This window comes from Camarhynchus parvulus, chromosome 1 (genome assembly GCF_901933205.1).
Source record: "Camarhynchus parvulus chromosome 1, STF_HiC, whole genome shotgun sequence".
NCBI lineage: Eukaryota > Metazoa > Chordata > Aves > Passeriformes > Thraupidae > Camarhynchus > Camarhynchus parvulus.
Genome location: NC_044571.1, coordinates 35,146,468 through 35,164,591, shown reverse-complemented (window position 1 = coordinate 35,164,591; position 18,124 = coordinate 35,146,468). Strand labels below are relative to the sequence as shown.

The following is an 18,124-nucleotide window of genomic DNA, read 5'->3' as shown; positions in this document are numbered from 1 at the left end:
TATTCTGAGGATTTTTAACTTCTATTTCTGTACTTTTCTATGATAACTAATTTGTTGCAGTTGAAAATTACCACTTGAATATTTTTAATTGATATTTCCACCAGTGAAAAAGTGATGCAGTAGGGTACCCACTGCAGTATTGACGTCTGGGAGCAGGGGAGATGCATGGAAGAAATGGAGAAGACTGTTGGGAGGCAAAAGAACATTGCACAGAGAGAGCTGCTTCAAGGAGGCAGCAAATCTAGAGATTCAGAGTGCACCTTAAGGGCATGCAGGAGTCCTAGGATATAGTGGATATTTTTGCCCCTGACAAAGGAGGAATTATGAGGAGGACTCCATCTTATCAGAAGGTTAATTAATCACTTTATTATACTATATTATTCTATACTCTATCACATTATATTACATAACAGCTAAACTGAATCTGCCAAGCACTCAACTGCACACACTGCACAGCATCTCTTGACTGTCAGCTGACAGTCCCAACACACACACAGCTGGCCCTGATAGGCCAAGGACACAAAATACCATCACTTTGGGTAAACAATGTCCATGTTATATTCTACTTTTGCACAAACACAGGTGCAACAAATGAGATAAGAATTGTTTTGATCATTCTCTGAGGTTCAGAGAATGTGAATCCCAGAAATATTCTTGGGAAGATTGCCTTGCTTTTCTCTGTGAGGAGAAATGGGGCAACAATAGGACACAAGGAAATGGACACTCCTGAGCCCCTTTCTCTTCCTGATCAGATCTACATTTGGGCCCCAGTGAATTTTGAGATTATATGGCTTTATCAACATGCCTACCTTCTTCCTCTAAGAAGACTGAAGAAGGAGCTCTGGCTGCAGCCCAGCTGAGTCCTGGACATGGGCCGGCAGGACTTGTAACACAGCTGCCTGACAGATCTGTGAAAGTTATCTTGCACTTGGCAGCTCTGTGATACCAAATGTGTTGAGATAAAAAACCTCACAGAATTCACAACAATCTATTATATGCTTTCTCTGGCCTTGCCTTGCCTTGCTTTGCCTTCCATTTCTTGGCTTGGCTTAGCTTGGCTTAGCTGGTTTTGGCTTCCTTTCTCTTGCCTTCTCTGTCTCTGTTTATCTACAGGTGGCAACTCCTTACTGACACAGTCTTTCTCAAGGTCTTTGAAATGCTTGAGGTCAGTTACAAAGATTCCTACTTTGCTTATTTTAGGAAAAAGCCTTCTTTTAAACCAAAAGCCCAGAAAGCTAAATTGCACTTTCAGGGTACTCATCTGACCCACTGTCAAGCAATTTTTTTTCGAAGTCTTAATTTTATTTTATTTACTGAAGATAAAATGTGTCAAGAACGAGCACCATGACACAGCACAGCATTGCAAACTTGTAATAGAAGGACTTAACTACCAGTGCATGGGATTAATGGAAGGCATCTACATTAGTGTTTTGATTTGGATCAAGAGCGTGTTTTCAAAATGAGACTGCTGGTTATCACCATTTTGCAGACCTTGGATCACATCACACACAGATCTCCCAGTAAGTGTAAGAGGTCTTCTCTTTGAGCAGCACAGAGTGCAGTCTAGAAGCTCTCCTGATGTGCTCCAGCTGTTGTGTGTGATACTGGTCACACACAGCTGCCAGAAAAATATGGATGTCTTTTGGAAGCTGCAGATCTTTCCAGAAGCTCCAACTTTAGGTGCTTCAGCCTCTCTCTACCTCTGAGCTTACTCCACAATGTTGGTTAGGATTGAATCCACAAAAGTGATTTTTCCCATGTTTTGTAGGATTTTCAGCTGTATGAAGCAATCATTGGCGGAGTCCAGAAAGTGCACCTGTAAACTCAGTCTCATGACATTTGGGCAGCTTGTGTACCAGCAACTGAAGCTCACCATCATGGGTATTTTGTATTTGATGACTCTTTTTTATATAGCAACATCCAGATAATATTTTTTAGCGACAACTTGATTTTTTTTTAGTTCTAGAAGTGCATAGCAATAGCTGTAAAATCTAATTTAATTATGGCTAGTATCAGGAAAATGCTAAACTGTTCAAATGTGGTGTTATAATTTGAAAATTTGTGTCATTTTAGATATAGATAATTCTACAGTTCTGTTCTTTATGAGTCCATAGCTCTGATCTATTAAGCAGTTATATACTTGGCCCTCTGGGTTAGTGATAATCTGCTAAGTGATTATTTTATATTATAAATGCACAGTATTTTGTGGGTGCAACTATGAAAAGCTACAAAAGACAGTAGGTGTTTATATCCTGTTGAACTTCAAAGGAAGCTGATTCCAAAAAATGTCAGGATTTTTTAGGTATTCCAATAAAATGGACAGTAAAATAATAGCAATATACACCAAATTATTGAGAATTCAAATGGGATGTTTACAGAGGCTGTCAAAAAGAAGTGGGATAATCGTGTGCAAACAGAACTGCAGACAAATTCTATCAATTATTAAAAATATATGTAAAAAGACCTACACATGATATGATCCTTAGGTCAGAGTAATGGTCTGATCCTCTGTAAAGAATTTTTGATATTTGTAACCAGTTTAGAAACAGCTGAAGAAAAACACCTGTGTAGCTAGCTAAAGAGACAATAAATCTGTAAATAGACAATAAATGTGTAGGGGACAAAGGATGCAATTCTTTAATAGATTGAAGCAATGAATCCCACCATTGCCATTAAGTAAATTGCCTGTTTAGCTATGGTTAATTACTGATACAAATGGTAGAAAAGGTTGTCTTTGAATTTCTGAAGTATGAGCAAATGAGGAGCAGCACACATGAATTTAAAAGTATAAAATCAAAGCAGATAATGCCACATCTCTCTGAGGAGAAAAAAAATGACTAGACATTGTAAAATGTCTAGAGGGCAATAAAACATTCTACATTGTGTCTCTCAAAGCACTGTGTTGAAAAAGAGAAGGCTGATTTTGGTACAGTAAACACTTGTACTAACATTGACAAACGGCTTACTGGAGGACTGCGTTAAAGGTGGCAGGTGTTAGGAGTTAGGACCATTTGCAGTGAGATAGGTGCAGGATTTAGTTCAGGTTCATTTCCTATAATGTATGGGGGTCTATTCCACTGGACCTATTTTGTGGGATTCATAAATAATTATTTTTAGGATGGGCACTCTTCCTTGGATTTTCTATCTTGAGTGGCAGCAAGAGAAGTCTCCATCATCTAATTTAATTAACTTGGATCACCATCTCTACAAAGGTCTGTCATTCTCCATCAGCTGAACACCACGAATTAGAACTTATTTTTTTACTCTCCCTTCTCCCTAGAGGAACACCAATGAATGCCAACTTTTCTTCTTATATCCATAAAGATCCACTGCCTTAGTGAGGTCTTAATATCTACCCTTTGATGAGAGAATTTGATCCTAAGATGTGTCCAATTACAGAAGTATCCAAATAAAGATTCACTTCATAAAGGAGCTTTTCTGGGAGTTACTGGTGAGCTGCTGTGATTTTTTTATCCAATCACTACTTCATTACTTCTGAAGCCCAGTGGTTTTGCTGAATGTGTGACATTCATTAGAAAGCAATGTGCTAATCAGAGCACTCCTGTTTTATGTTAGATGTTCCTTTTTTATTACAGTGCTACCTGACATTTTGCTTGACATTTTAGAAGCTGGATAGAAATTTTTCACTTTCAGTCTTTATCATGCTGAATGCATGTGAGTGTTCTGTCTTTTCCATCAAAAAAAAATCAGGCAGCATATTGCTGTCCCTCTCATGAGGGAGATCCTGGGGCTCTGTAGGGGTTTACTGGAGTCACTGGATCTCTGTGAAAACTCTGGCTCCATCTTTTCAATTTTCTTAGGATCATCTTCAAATTTTTAAAGGTTGTGATAATCCAAATGTAGCTTCATAGCAGTATGAGAAACCTCAGTATGTATGGATCCCACCAAAGATCCAACAAACAAGAAATCCAAACAAATAAAAAATGAGACAGTGATATAAAAATATAATTAAAATGGCTCGAATTACTAACCTCTCTGTTGGTGAAAACACATGGATAATTTAACAGAAAAATTGCTGTAAATACTGTGACAGTGATGGCAACTGTCATGTTTGTGTTTGATTAGATTCTGTTCTTAGAATCATCAACTTTGACTTTCTAATTTCATCTGATCCCACTAGCCTCCCCATACTTTTAGGAAAAGTTTGTGTCTAATGATCAGGATTGGAGAAAAAAGTAGCATTTTACCGTCCTGAAAGGTTCACAGACTCAGTAAGAGATTAGAAAAACAATTCCTGAAATGCTAATTTTACAGAATGGTCTTTTAAAAGTCTGAAGATACTATTTTGAGCCAGACATCTGCTAAAATGCACCAAGAGAAGTCAGGTTCACCCAGGCCTCACATTCAGATGGTGCTTTGGGGTGGACTCTCCTGCCCAGCTGGGGCTGCTGATGGAAGCAGGATCTGGGGAGAGCCTCCAGAGGGAGATGCTGCCCAGCAAACCTGCCACCAGGGCATAAAGTGAGCCTGCTCCATGGCTCTGCCTTGGCTTCCCTGGGCTCCTGGGGGTTTGGGTGCAAGCCAAGCATTGCTTGAACTCACGGCCCTGAGCACTTGGCTCTGGGAGTCCTGGTTTGCCAGCATAGGTCGCCGGAGAATTTCATTTCCCATGCTTGTTCTTGCTACTCCAAGTGCTGCTTGCGAGGAAGTTGACAATTTAACGAGATACTTGGCATTAAAAAGGTCTCTGTGCTATATCCAAGTGCTTACTTTTATGGAAACCCGTGTTTAGTTGGCACTTTGAAGTCTGTGAGTGTCTGGATCAAACGGTAAGGGCCATGCTAGGGCTTCCCAGAGGAAGGGCACCTCTGGAGCACCTGAGCAGAGCAGGAGCAGGAGATGCCCCAGCACCAGTGGAGGCCCACTGAGGAGCACCTTACACTTTTGGGGGTTGTGTGGTTTGGAACTTTTGCAATTTGTCCTATACCTGTTACTTTTCAGCGCTTGCTCAGGCACAGGCTGAGTGCTGAACTTTGTCTGGAAGTTGGCAATATCACTGGACTACTCAGCAGTTTGGCAGCACACTGAAAACCCCACCATTAGCTTTTCAGTGTGAGCATGTCCCTGCTCACTACATGGGCTCAGATAAGCTTGTTAAGTGATGGAGACTGACATTGGCTCCTGGAGAGAGAGGCATTTATTTGGAAAAGTTATCAGATATTAGAATGATTCATCTGCTACTTGAGGCTAACTGTTTAGCTTTCCTTCAAGTCAAATTAAACAGTTGCTGTTGGCATGAAAAACAGGGAAGGCAGGCAGAGTAAGAGAAAGGACAACTTATAATTAAAATCAGGCTTGATCTTATACCACACTTCATTATACCACTGAAGAAAATGGCTGGTTTTGCTTCCAAATATTTAGACACTGCGAGCAATATTCATCCATAGCAACGCAGCTTTACACTAGGCAAGAGCTAGTATTACAGTGGGAAGATTAGGTAAGTACTTTTAAATGCTCTTAAATGGCAACATAATCTTTGAGAAAAATATAGTGTGGGCCTTAAAAAAATTGACTTTGGCATAGTCATGAAGTGGCAGCTGACCTGCAAGTGTGGTGTTGCTTAGCAATACTTCACCATCAGGCAAATTGGGAAAGTGGGCTAGAATGATTTACACCAGGGAAGAGATAAATGCTAATTTGCTCTAGAAGATTTGGGTGACTGGGGTTATTAGGAAGGATATTAGATCATAAACACCTCTCCATTTCTTCTTCCTTTTCTTGTTTTTTTTAAGGTGTTGAAAAGTACTTCTCCTATGAAGACTGGATGAGAATGTTGGGGTTGTTCAACCTGGGGAAGAGAAAGCTCTGGGGAAACCTTATAGCACCTTGCAATACCTAAAGAAGGCCTACAAAAGAGCGGGGAAGGGACTTTCTACAAGGGCTTGTAGTGATAGTACAAGGAGGGGTGGCTTTAGACTGAAAGAGGGCAGGTTTAGATTAGATATCCAGAATAAATTCTTTTCTATAAGGATAGCAAGGCACTGAAACAGGTTGCCCAGTGAAGTTGTGAGTGTCTCATCCCTGGAAGTGTCCAAGGCCACATAGGATGGTGGCCCTGAACAAGCTGGTATAGTGGAAGGTCTTCCTGGCCATGGCAGGAGGGTTGGAACTAGATGATCTTTAAGGTCCTTCCAACTCAAACCATTCTAAGATTCTGTGATTCTGTGATTTTAAGGAAGATCATCAGTTAAAAAAAAACAGTCTGTGAGAATGCATTTGCTTCCAGAACAGTAATTTCAGAAATGGTTGATACAAACAATACAGTTGGAGGGAAAGAATAATTAAAAACACAAAGGAAATTTTATTTTAATGCTTCTGTAAACATTTTCATAGCCACTTAGATTTCTGGATCAGTTGCCAGAGTCCTGACCCTGCCAGAGTCCCTGTAGGTGGGATGCTGAACCTGCCTGAACTTCAGCTGCTGGCACAGGCTGTGCCAGCCCAGCTGAGCTCACTGCAGGACCCAGAGATGAGTTAGCTGGTGGTCTGGGTGGAGACAGATCAGGCAGAAAAAGAAGGTATTTTGAATTTGGAAACTTGGTGGCAAAGTTCGAGAGTTTAATAAAGATAAGAAGCTTTTTCTCTCCTGTCATGTTTTCATGTGCAATCCACTTTCTATGCATCCACAGCAGTAGGTAAGGAAAAGGAAAGCATTCTGCTTCACCTTGGTTGCCTAGTCCAGACAGATCTCTTACTTGGCGTGAGAGTAAAGTGAAAGTTTGTCGGTCAGACTTTCTTGTTATCCTGTAGGAGCCACAGGATGCAGTGATGCCTTCTAGTGTACTGTGTGGCTGACAGGACAGCTTTGCACAATATGTGACAGAAGTGCTGTTCTTTCTCCTGTTTTACCTAGAAATTTTTCCTGTGTCTTGAAAACCACAAGAAAGATAGCTGAGGTTCCATCTACACCCACCTACCCCCCCCTTAAAACTGCTGGTTTTACTACTGGTTGTAGACAGGCAGTTTAATTGCACTTCCAGACCATAGGAGCTATAGGTGTGCCAAATCTGTTTGTATAAAACACATAGATTCTCTTTATACCCTCCCACTATGATCTGCACAAAGCTTAAACCTAGACTGAGCTCTCACTTCCCAAGTTTTCTGTATGAGATTAGTGTTGCACTCTAATTGAGCTTGTAGCACCCCAGAAATACACCCACCCAACTGAGAGGTGCAGCATGTTTGCGCCATGTGACACATGAGCTGCTCAGTACAAAGATATTGAAAACTGAAGCATAGTATAGGTTAGAGTAGATGGTATATTCTGAACTGTAATATGTATTTTGTGATGGATTTCCATGAAAAGTATTACCACATTATTATGTGGTAGCTGCCCATAGAAAATAAACACAATAGCTTTTCATTTGCTGGCTCCTTTAGTACATGGTCAAAGAGAGAAAAGGATTTCATACTGCTATTGCTTAAGCAGGAACTCTGACATTTCTATAGCAGATGAAAAATTATTTTCTAGGCACATTTGTGAGTTCATCTGAACTGATAGAGGTAGCTGTTATCTTTCTGTAATATCAGAATGTTTGTTTGAGAAATAGTTATTCCTCTCCTCGAAGTATGTGAGAGCAGGATGCAGAGGGTCAAATACAAACTCTTTTGTGCAATAAATAACTCCCAAGTCATAACGCATCTCTTTATATAAGTATCCAGAAAGTTTTCAGCACATTTTTGTCTTGACCTTTTAGCACAAACAATGGTACTTCTACTTGCTAGGCAACTGATTTTTGCCCATCACTTGAGAGGTTCAAATGATATAGCAGTGATTTTTTGCCACTGTTTCAGAGGACTGCAGAAAGAAGAGGTATTTAATCGAATGGATAGCTTCAGGGAATTATTAACTGCTACTATAAAAATAACAGAAAATATTTCAGAACCCCCAACCATGACAAACGTTTTTTTGCCAGTGTACCATTTTAATGATAATTTCAAGAGGAGACAATCAGAACTGCAATCCAGAGAGCAGTTTCAGGCAAGAAGCAGTGGGAGAATTTCACACTTCCTTTCAGATAAGAAATGTAACCAACATACACATGTGGAAAATAATTTAAAATGCACCATTAGAACTCCTCTCCTAAGTAAGGTAGTGATGAAAATCCTCCCCAAAATGTATCTAAAACTTGCTGTGGATGTGTATTTTCCTACTGTCATCACTGCAGCTTCCTGTGACTATGACAATACAAACCAGAACCAGACACTATTAATGATTTTAGTAGCACTGAGTGATGTGACTGTGCATGTTTTATAAATATTTACATTTTGTCTTTATTAATACAGGTTTTGCTAAGCTGACAAGGGACTGATTTCAGTAGGGAACGTAGGCTTCTGTTTGTCCCCCAAGTAATAGAGATAAAATTAACCTCCTTACACATAAGTAATAAAAAAACACTTTAATCCAAAGTTAATACAAACTCTAGTCATATTCCCATCTTCATACAGACTTTGCTTTTGCAGGGTACTGTGCAACTTCACTTTCTTGGATGAACTGTGCAAAACAACATCAGTGTATCTGCCTAACAAATGCTCCCTGAAGAACGTGAAGATCCCGAAGGTGTTTGCAAGGGCGCCCCGTTAGCTTGCACACACCATCCGTGCCCTCAGTGCCCAATTCATGACCATAACCTCCTGCTCCCTCCTGTTCTCAGCTCGACACGGGGCAGGCTGGGTGAGGCTGCAGAAGCGGGGGTCTGGCTCTGGGGGTCTGTGCCACAGTGTCCCTTCGTCAAGACATCGGCCACCACTCACGAGCGGTAACTGCTTGCCCTTCTCCAGCCTGGAAGAGGCACCTGTGGAGCAAGACTGAACTTGAACTGAAGTGAGAAGATGGACAACAAGTGTAATGTTGCTGAGATTGCCAAAAATATTTTACTTACCAAGCGACACAGCTTTCATGGACTGAGAGACCTTTAGAAGAGAGGAACTGTGCAGCAGGAAATCTGGGCTCATTTCACTGTGCATATCATGCTGTGGCCAAAACCAAAGTAGCTGTGCTAACATGTGAAAAGTCATCTGATGAAAGGCCACTGCCAAACAGGCCCAACTCAGAGGAGGAATAGCCTTAATACATTTTTTTTTCTTGGTTTTGGTTCCAGAAGATGTCTGTGTCTCATGACTGTAATAATACTCAATCATCATGCTATAATGAAGGGCTTTTCATGTAATCATCTGTAGAACTCATTACTTTGGTCTATACCCTTATCGTGCTGAGCTTCCTGGCAAAATTCCCACTGACATCAGTAAGAGAAGGATTGGAACTTTCCTCAGCAGTTTACCACTTTTGTTTGACAATACCATGCTTTTCAGACACTTCACAGTGGAGATTAAGCATTTAGACTCTTAATTCCTGAAATATTAAAAAGGCTCTGTAGAGATAACACACTTATTCTCAGAAGTCTAAGTTTGCTCTGGTCATTATTGCTTCTAAGAGTACAGCACCAAAGCAAGGCATGAACAGGTATGGAAAAGCTTTTATCCAAGATGCTGAAAATGGTAGACTCTCAAGGTGTTATGTCAAAAATAGGGAGGAAGATAGGTGATTTTATATTGTGGATGATATAGAAATATTTGCTTGCTTTTTCTTACCATAAAAAAACCCCAATTAATCAATCCAAACCACTAAAAATTCCAAAGATAATGCACCCACAGATTTACTCATTATTTTTTAAAAATACACTTCATCCTTTTCAGCCAAGTTTTGCCATTAATTCTGAAGGGACTAGGATGCCCAGGAGATTAGTAGGATCTGAAAAAGGATTGGACATTTATAGGGATAGCCAGAACAAACATGATATGAACTCTATAAGCTCGTTTGTAGAGGTTAAGAGCTTGTTTTTCAAAATATTGAATGTATGTAATTCATTTTGACTTGAGTGGGAGTTCAGGCCATGCAGCAGTGCCAGAGAAGAGACCTTAATTTCCTGTCACAAGGGCCAAGTGTCTCTATATTTGGATATTCTTGCTTTTCATAATTTGCACCGCAGCAGCAATTAAGGGATAACATTACAGGCAACCATCCCATTGTACTAGAAATAACAGTTGTTCATTACTCCAGAGGCCTTCAGCTCTAAAGCCAAGGCAATTATCAGAGACAGTTTATTGAAAAGAAAAGTGAAGAGCAAATCCCTGCAGTGCCCGTTTTTAGGCGCCACGTGCAGGTGCCTGGGTGTGGAGGCTGCTCTGTGCAAACCCTTTGCTTGTCCCACACCCAGGCAGGCCACTTGAAGCAGTGGCAGAGGTGTCCCAGAGCTGCACAAGGAGGCACTGTAGCATTCCCTCTGGGGACCATGCTGGTCAGGCTGGGGAGCCCAGCCTGGGCAGGGCAGGGACAGGATGAGCTGGGCTGTGGGACTGCAGCTCTTGCTGTGGGCTGAGACACACGTCATCGCCAAGCATTATTTTCCCCTACTTCCAGCAAAGCTTTTGATGCAGTTGCCTGTCAGAGGGAGAGCAGCTGGTTATTGTGGGCTGCAGCTTGGGTTTTCAATGAACTAGGCATTTGTGAGTGAGGTCAGGAGAGCTGGTCCTCTCCCAGTGCAGCTGAAGCATCTGCTGTGAGGGTGTCACAGGAGACATCCTGCCTGATCACCCAGTTTCCAGACATGGAGAAGCAGACTAAGGGACTACAGAGACAGGTCAGGGAGTGCAGAGAACTTCTCCACCTTCCAACAAGCATCACCTTCATGGGTAGGTAACACAGGTGCACCTGTGCTGTGGTTTGCCATAAGACATGTATGTTTCCATAGCATCTTTACCATGTTTCTTAAGGATCATGCTTCACAAATACTTTCATAAGGTCCAATCTCAACTAAGGAGTTGCAGGCATATTCTAAATTTGGTGGATGGTACGTGGAATTTTTTGGCTACGTCTGCAGTAGCTCAGCAGAAGCAGACTGGAGGAAAAGGGATCTGGTGCTCCAGGGGTTTTTACTTTGGACCAAGTCCATGGCATGGCCTGAACACCTGCACACCCAGGACTGTCTCATGAAGGGCCCCTTCTTCTGTAGCCCAGATGCCTGCAGGGTGCAAGCCAGGCAGGCTGCTGGGGCAGGCAGGAGCTGCCTCAAGAAGAGTGTGCCTTGATCTGAATGAACAGACTCCTGCAGGTGTACCTGCACTCCCACGGGCATCAATTTTGTGGTCAGAAATAGACATAAAAGTTGAGGTTATGCACAGCACTTTAGCTGGCCAATCTCTTCTGTGAGAGGATGCACTGAGCTGTTTTTCCAGAAACATGACATTCTGAAGCCCAGTCGGAAACCCAGGGCTATGCTGCTTCTAATCCTAGCTCTCCTCTGAAATGCACATCTCTCTTTGTCCATCATTTTATCTGCTTCTTTTCCTTGCCTGGGTGTCATGAGGATTCAATTTTGCACATTAGTCCTAAGATGTGGAGGGTTCCATATAGGCATTGAAAGAAAAATAAATTGGAAAAAAAATTCACATATACTAGTGAAATTGCTTTATCATTATCACATTTGTTGTTTTATCATCATATAAAAGAAAAAAAATAAAAAAAAGGAAAGAAAAAAGAAGGAAAGACAGACTTTATGATCAGGATATTGTCAAAGAGAAGTGGAGCTGGAAGGTGTCCAAACTGAGCTAGTATGCAGACATTTCCACAGTGCTTTGAATCTCCTCCACAACATCCTTGTTCAACATCAAAATACTCTGTTTTGTGAGTTGAAAGAGTTAAATTTTCCTATTCCTTTCATGTTGACTTTGTAAATGTATTGGAATAATGGATTAAATGCTATGTTTCTACTAAATGCTGCAGATATTAATATACATAGGGCAGTGTTTTGACAGTATCTATATGGAATACCTAAAAATCATAATTTTTAAGAATTTTTCTCTGAGAAGAATTTGATTTTTTTTATGATTTTTTTTTCTGATCCAGCATGTTGAAATGTTGAAATATTAGTTTCCCCAAGCGTGGAAATTCTTACTGGTTTTAATTATAATTATCCTAAATACTTTTGTTTCTTAAGCCAAATAGAGCAATAGCAGCCTGAATATGCTGGCCTACATGTTGTAATCTATTGAAATTCACGTCTCATGCTTTTTATTTGAGTAATTTTCCTTAATTTTTATTTTTTGATTGTGTATGCAATTTATGCAAGACATATTTATTCTAAAATAGCTGTTAGTCGTTTAAATCTTTTGCTCTATTGTTTCTAACATCAGACATTTCAGCAATGGCATCTTAGCAAAGCATAAAATGTCTTTGACTTTTTATGATAACATTTGTTTGATCTGTTCCCTTCTTGCTTAGCTTATGACATTAGAGAAGAATAGGCTATTGATAACCAAAGAAAAATATGTATGGAAAGTTTAAGATTTTTCCAGTAAACCACTCAAGTATGAGCTCATTTTTTTTTTTTTATACTAGACTTCTTTTCTTAGGTATTGCCTCTTTTTTTATGACTATGTCTAGAGATACTCATATCCCCAGGTGAGACCTGAGAGTATTTAAGGGGAAGAACACACCATCTGGAACATTTTTCACTTTATACATTTACAACATGATTTAGCTGAACCCATCAGCTCTGCAGCTTGGCTTGGGCTGTGCAAGTTGACTGGTGTTTTTCTAACTGCTGTCCCATAGGATTTATGGTTCTGCAGTCCAAATCCACCTTTCAGATCTCCTGCAATCTCACTGACAATTCATGATGTTGTATGAGGTTAGTTGAGGATATCATTTGCAGTTATGTGGAATCATGTGATGCCTTTATTTCCCTTTTGGTTTTTTTTTTTTTTTTTGTAACCTAGGGTCACTTTCTAGAGCAAAATCATGGCTTAATTACAGGGGCCTTATGGTCAGTAAATAAATTTGAGACTCAAAGGCAGTGCTGCAGTGACTAGTGATGAAGCAGAAGAGTCACAGTTTGGATAATAGATTTTCTACAGCATTTACATTTCAGTTATCACTGGTTTTTTTTTTCCACTCTTGGGAACCCAGTCCAAAAGCAGACCGGCCACTCTTAAGACTGAAAAAGCCCCCATGGATTTAGAAGATGAAGGATTGGCTCCTGGCTTGCTCAAAGAGACTACTGGAGGCCTACTACAAGTCCTTTTTGTTAGGATTGATGGAGGGAAACATTTTGTGTTGGAAGGTCATTCTGGCTGCTGCTTTATTTTCTGTTTGTCATCTGTTTTTACAGACCTGAAAAAGTGCTGGGTGTTTCCAGCCAGCCCTCCCTCCCTATCCTCCTTTCTACAGTATTCTTGAATATTCTCTGCAGCTCTGCCCTTTCATTTTGCAGCTGGGTGTCATGTCCAAAGAGAATCAGAGCCTACTGAGATCCAATCCATGGACTTGCTGGGGTTTGATTCTTGCCCTTCATGCATTATCAGAGAAAATTCTCAGCCTAAGGAATTTATATAACTGTTGAAAAGATACTAACAGCTGCAAATTGGCTTTTCCTGGCCATAGAAACATAGAATCACATTGAACAATTCCAAGGATCACAATTAATACTAGTACTGGAGATAGTTGGCAATATGGACCATAAAACCAGGCAGCATCTCTCTCCTTCCTTGAGCTGGACTGTGTCCACTGGGATTTTGTCATTCTGTGCCAGAGGAAGTGACAGGTGAAGTTGAAATTTTATTTTAAACCTTTAACTTCCCATGTCACTTGACTATACCCTTGAAGGAAAGTGATTTATGATACTGGCTTTGCCTTCCTTGCTCTACTAGGAGATGAAGTGATGCCTGACAGGGATATCCATCTTCATTGCTGATATTTTGATTGGAATTGGTGGGTGCTAAAGATGCAAGAGACAGTGACTGTGCCTTTCAAAATATTAGGAGGTGAAGAAATATGCTTGAGGAGCTGGCAGATTATCAGAGGGGGGAAAAAATTTCCAAAAAAAAGAAATCTCTGTTAGAAAATCAGTGTTTGTTTGCTGACTCTACTAATTAGTCCATAGGGGTTTTGTCATGTAATTGTTACTGGAGACACTGGACAGAGGTGATAAAATCACTCCACACTTCAAATGCACGTGGTTTTTAGTCACCAATAATTTATGTTAGTTTTTTACTGGTGGCTATGAGTTATCAAGAAATATATCTTCTGGGTAGTGAAACCTACTCTCCTCTTGTAAATGCAGAACAAACCTGAGAGAGAACAACCCTGAGTAGTGTGCCACTGATGCATAGTAAATGCAATTGAAGGTAATATGATTTCTATTTGCAGGCACAATGCTAATACTGAAAGAAGAGCAAAGTTCCCCTTTGTGCAGGGGGCCTGAATGCACCAAAAATCACCTCCTGAGCACTCAAAATTATGTATTTCTTGTCCTTCTCTAAAGGTGTGAATGAATTTCAGTCAAGGGACACAAACCAACCACATAAAACCACATTCAGTTGTTTTTATTTTCTACTGGAATCATTGCAGTTTACATAAATGTAAACTGGTTGGTCTGGAAGCAGAAAACACCCAACCAACAACCAAGGTTAATTAAGTTTGTGTACTAAGTGGGCCCATCATCCAGTGCAATGATCACAAAAATGGCTTGAAGTTATTAAATAAAATCTTTGAGACTATCAGTCTAGTGCATAGTGAAAAGCCCAAAGATAATAGATTGCAGTAGATTGGTCTGTGTAAGCAAGAAAATAGCAGGGAACACATCAGATTCTTGATACATGGAAAATCGCTTTTTTCTTTTTTCTGGGAAAAAACCTGAAGCATCCATACATACACTCAACAGGTGTGTTTATTTTCATGTATGATATAGTTAGCAGCTTGTGCATCAATGTGTACATCAAGTGTTTGCTTTTAGAAAATTATATTGATTGGGGTTTTTTTGTCTTTTTAGAAAACCCATTGCAATACATACTGTGAGCATAGGGAATGACACAGCAAAAACAAGAGAGAAGCAATCAGCATGGTTTCCCCCCCCCAGCAGGAATAAATCATTATAACTATAAATCACACAAGTTATTACAGGGCTCAAACAGCCCTGAAAATTCCAAGTAGCAGAAACAGATAATTAAAGAGGAAAAGTTGAGACCAAGCCTTCAATTTAAACTGTTTCAAGAACTCATTGCAAATCCCTTTCTTTTCTTTCTTTTCTCACTCTCTCTTTAAGTGGAAAACAAATGTAATTGGAAAAACAAAGTGCACCAAAAATATTACTTACAAATTGTCCTTAGCAGCATAATGGTCTAATTGGTGAAGGGGTGATGCAGTCCTAGAGTATGGAGAATGGCACAGATGGAGAGCAGTTGTGTGTGCTGATGAGAGGGCAGATGCTCTCAAAGGCATTTTCAGCATTAGATATCCTGGCTCATCTCCATCGGCGGCACCGATCTCATCACTCCCAGCATGTGAAGAGATTTCACCCTCTAATGCCAGGGCTGCATGGCTGTAATGAGGTGCACCAGTGCTGGAGACAGCATGAGAGCCCAGGAGCAGAATTTTAGGAAAACATCCAGAGCAGTTGTCTGTATTTTCATATGACCTTGCTGTTCAAAATAGGGTAGACAGCAGCCTGGCATGACTAGCTGATTCTGTGCAGGCCTTAACAAGAACATCCCTTGTTGGTGGTTCAGTTATTACTCATCCCTTAGTCTCTGCCTAGTTTACACTTGCAGTTTTGCTCTATAAATATATGAAATACTCTTTATATCAACACCTCTTTCTGTGTTGAAGTCTCAGTTACAGTATACACTCCATTGTACAGTTTGAACAGGGGATGTCTAAATAAAAGTTGACAGATTGTGTTGAATTGTGAATTCCCTCTGAAAAGACATAGAAGACCTTTTACAGTAAACAGGAAATGAGTAAGACAAAAAAGCAGTTTATGAAATAAATTGTTTAAAGATAGACTGAGAATTTTTCTTTTCTGCCTTGTACAAAAGTAAAGGGCTATGCAATGAAATCAGAAGGTGCTAAATTATACAATATTAAAATATTTTGTGACATGATGATCATATAAGTAAAATTCAGCATAGAAGAGACAATAAAATTTAAAAATTTTTTTGAGTATCACCTACATATCAAATACATATAAAGAGACAATTAATGGCAATAGGACAAAAAAAAAGATACATAATTTTCAGAATCTTAGCATAATAACCATTGCTAAACAGCAGTATAATAGGTAGAGAAGGAAAGTAGAGATTACCACGTAGGAGGTTGGTTGCTGAGAAGATTTTAAACTTCCTCTGAGATACCTGATCCTGGCTGCTGTAACAGATATATACAAATCTGTGCTGATTTTCCATCTCATCCAGTGTGGCTCTTCAGTGCCTGATCCTGTCCCTGAACTACAGATCATGAATTCATCCATATGCATTTCTGAAGCTGAGTAAATTTTTTTTTTCACAATATCATGATTTAAACTAATTTTTTTGATTAGCAGCAGCATCAGTTAATAATTAAATAGAGAAAAAAAATCAACCTGCAGGTAAAAAAGAGGCCATTTCTTTGAGTCTGATTATGGGCAAATTTGTGCACTTTTCTGTAAACAAACTGTATTTTGATGAAGCACTAAAGTTCTCTTTCACTTCATACTCTCCCTATTAATTCAACAACAAGAAAGACAGAACCAGATCCTTGATTGCTTACTAATGACATATTGTAAGCAGTTGGTTGCAAGACAATGCAAAAAAGGGCATAATTGATATTGTGACAAACAAAAACCAAGGGAAGCCAGATATGAAACCTTGGCTTCTCCTTGAGAAAAAAAATCAAAAACAACCTAATAAATCAACTAAAGCACAGTGAATTGGCTGTTAATAGTCTCATAATTAAGAAGCAAAACCCCAATAAAAGGGAGGCTGGCCAGAAGTGAAATGGGTGCAAGACCCAACATGCAAGTTGCAGGAAACCCCCTTGGTTTTGCAATTAGAAACCCAGCTAGTGAAACTATGAGCATAAAGCCACTCATCCTGTACATAACGTATGGTTCTGGTTGCTTATTCTGCTTTCATCTGACACAGTAGTAAAGGCTTCTGGAGTTATACTTTTGATGGATAAAAACTTGTTTGCTGGGGCTTGCAACTTGACTATATGGTTATCAGGAGAATTTGGACTCCATCACTAGTTTTTTTGTAGCTAGTCAGTGTTATAACCAATATAACTCCTTTATTCAAAGTAGCAACAATGCTGTAATGTGATTTATATACAAAAATCCCTACTCTTTTGAGTAAAGAAGTTACAGCATAAACCAATACCTTTAAACACTTCTCTATTCACTCCTGGGTGCAGAAAATGCCATTCACCTTCCACAAGCTTAATACAAATTGAAAATATTATTTTACTCTCTGTACACATAAATGTGCACATACATTTACAATGTATATGTATATACTTTTTTTTATTACTAAAGTAGTCTAAACTCACTTTAGTAATCTAGACTTTAGATAAATCTGCTTTGAAGTGAAGTCAGGGGGTAGGAAAACATCTTCTAGCTGGGATTATGGAATAAAATGTTCTGTATTGCTAAAGCAGCTTATCCTATACTTATCAATTAACAGTTAGAGTGGCAGTTGTGACTGGATGATGGTATTTTTGCAAGTTTCTAGAAAACAAATAGGCTAGTTTTAAGAAGAAGGTTTAAAGATTGCAAGTCATCTCTTTAATTATTGGTTGGTTTGGATTAAGGCCTTTTACTTGATGAAAAAATACTTGTTATAAAACTGTTTTAAAAGCTTCTTATGCATGTAAAATACCTATGTCATTTTATAATATAATGCTGGTACTTAAACACATGCTCTTAGACATACAAACACACACAAAAAAATCCCCAAACTCAGACACTAAGAATTTAACATATATACAAGCAGCAATAGCTGAGTCCTTTAGGTTAGGCTTATTGTCATTAAATATTGAATGTAAATGGCTGATATTACTGAAACAGCAGCAGCAAATTAGAAAGTAATATGAAGCCAAGACTAATCCAGAATCTGAAATGCATCATTTCTAACCACTGCACCTCATGGGAATCTGAATTTCATCTATCAGGCTCAAGCAATTTCAGCTCTCAGAGAAGTCAGAGGACTAAGAATTACCCACTTTGTTACATATTTGAGAATATCTAGCGAGAGATTTTAAAAAATGGCCAATGTTTCATTCTGTACTGTCTCA

General features: G+C 39.4%; 1 protein-coding gene across 3 annotated transcripts in view; it reads left to right on the top strand.

Annotated features, from left to right (window-relative positions):
* The window catches only part of ZBED1 (zinc finger BED-type containing 1), a 53,652-nt gene that overhangs the window by 15,658 nt on the left and 19,870 nt on the right, over positions 1-18,124 (top strand). For 2 of the 3 annotated variants that reach the window (XM_030970993.1, XM_030971000.1), the window contains exon 2: positions 8,485-9,484. The gene's annotated coding sequence lies outside the window, so the exon portion shown is untranslated. Of the gene's footprint in view, positions 1-1,768; positions 1,882-8,484; positions 9,485-18,124 lie in introns of all 3 variants that reach the window. The other variant, XM_030970974.1, reaches the window with a different exon arrangement.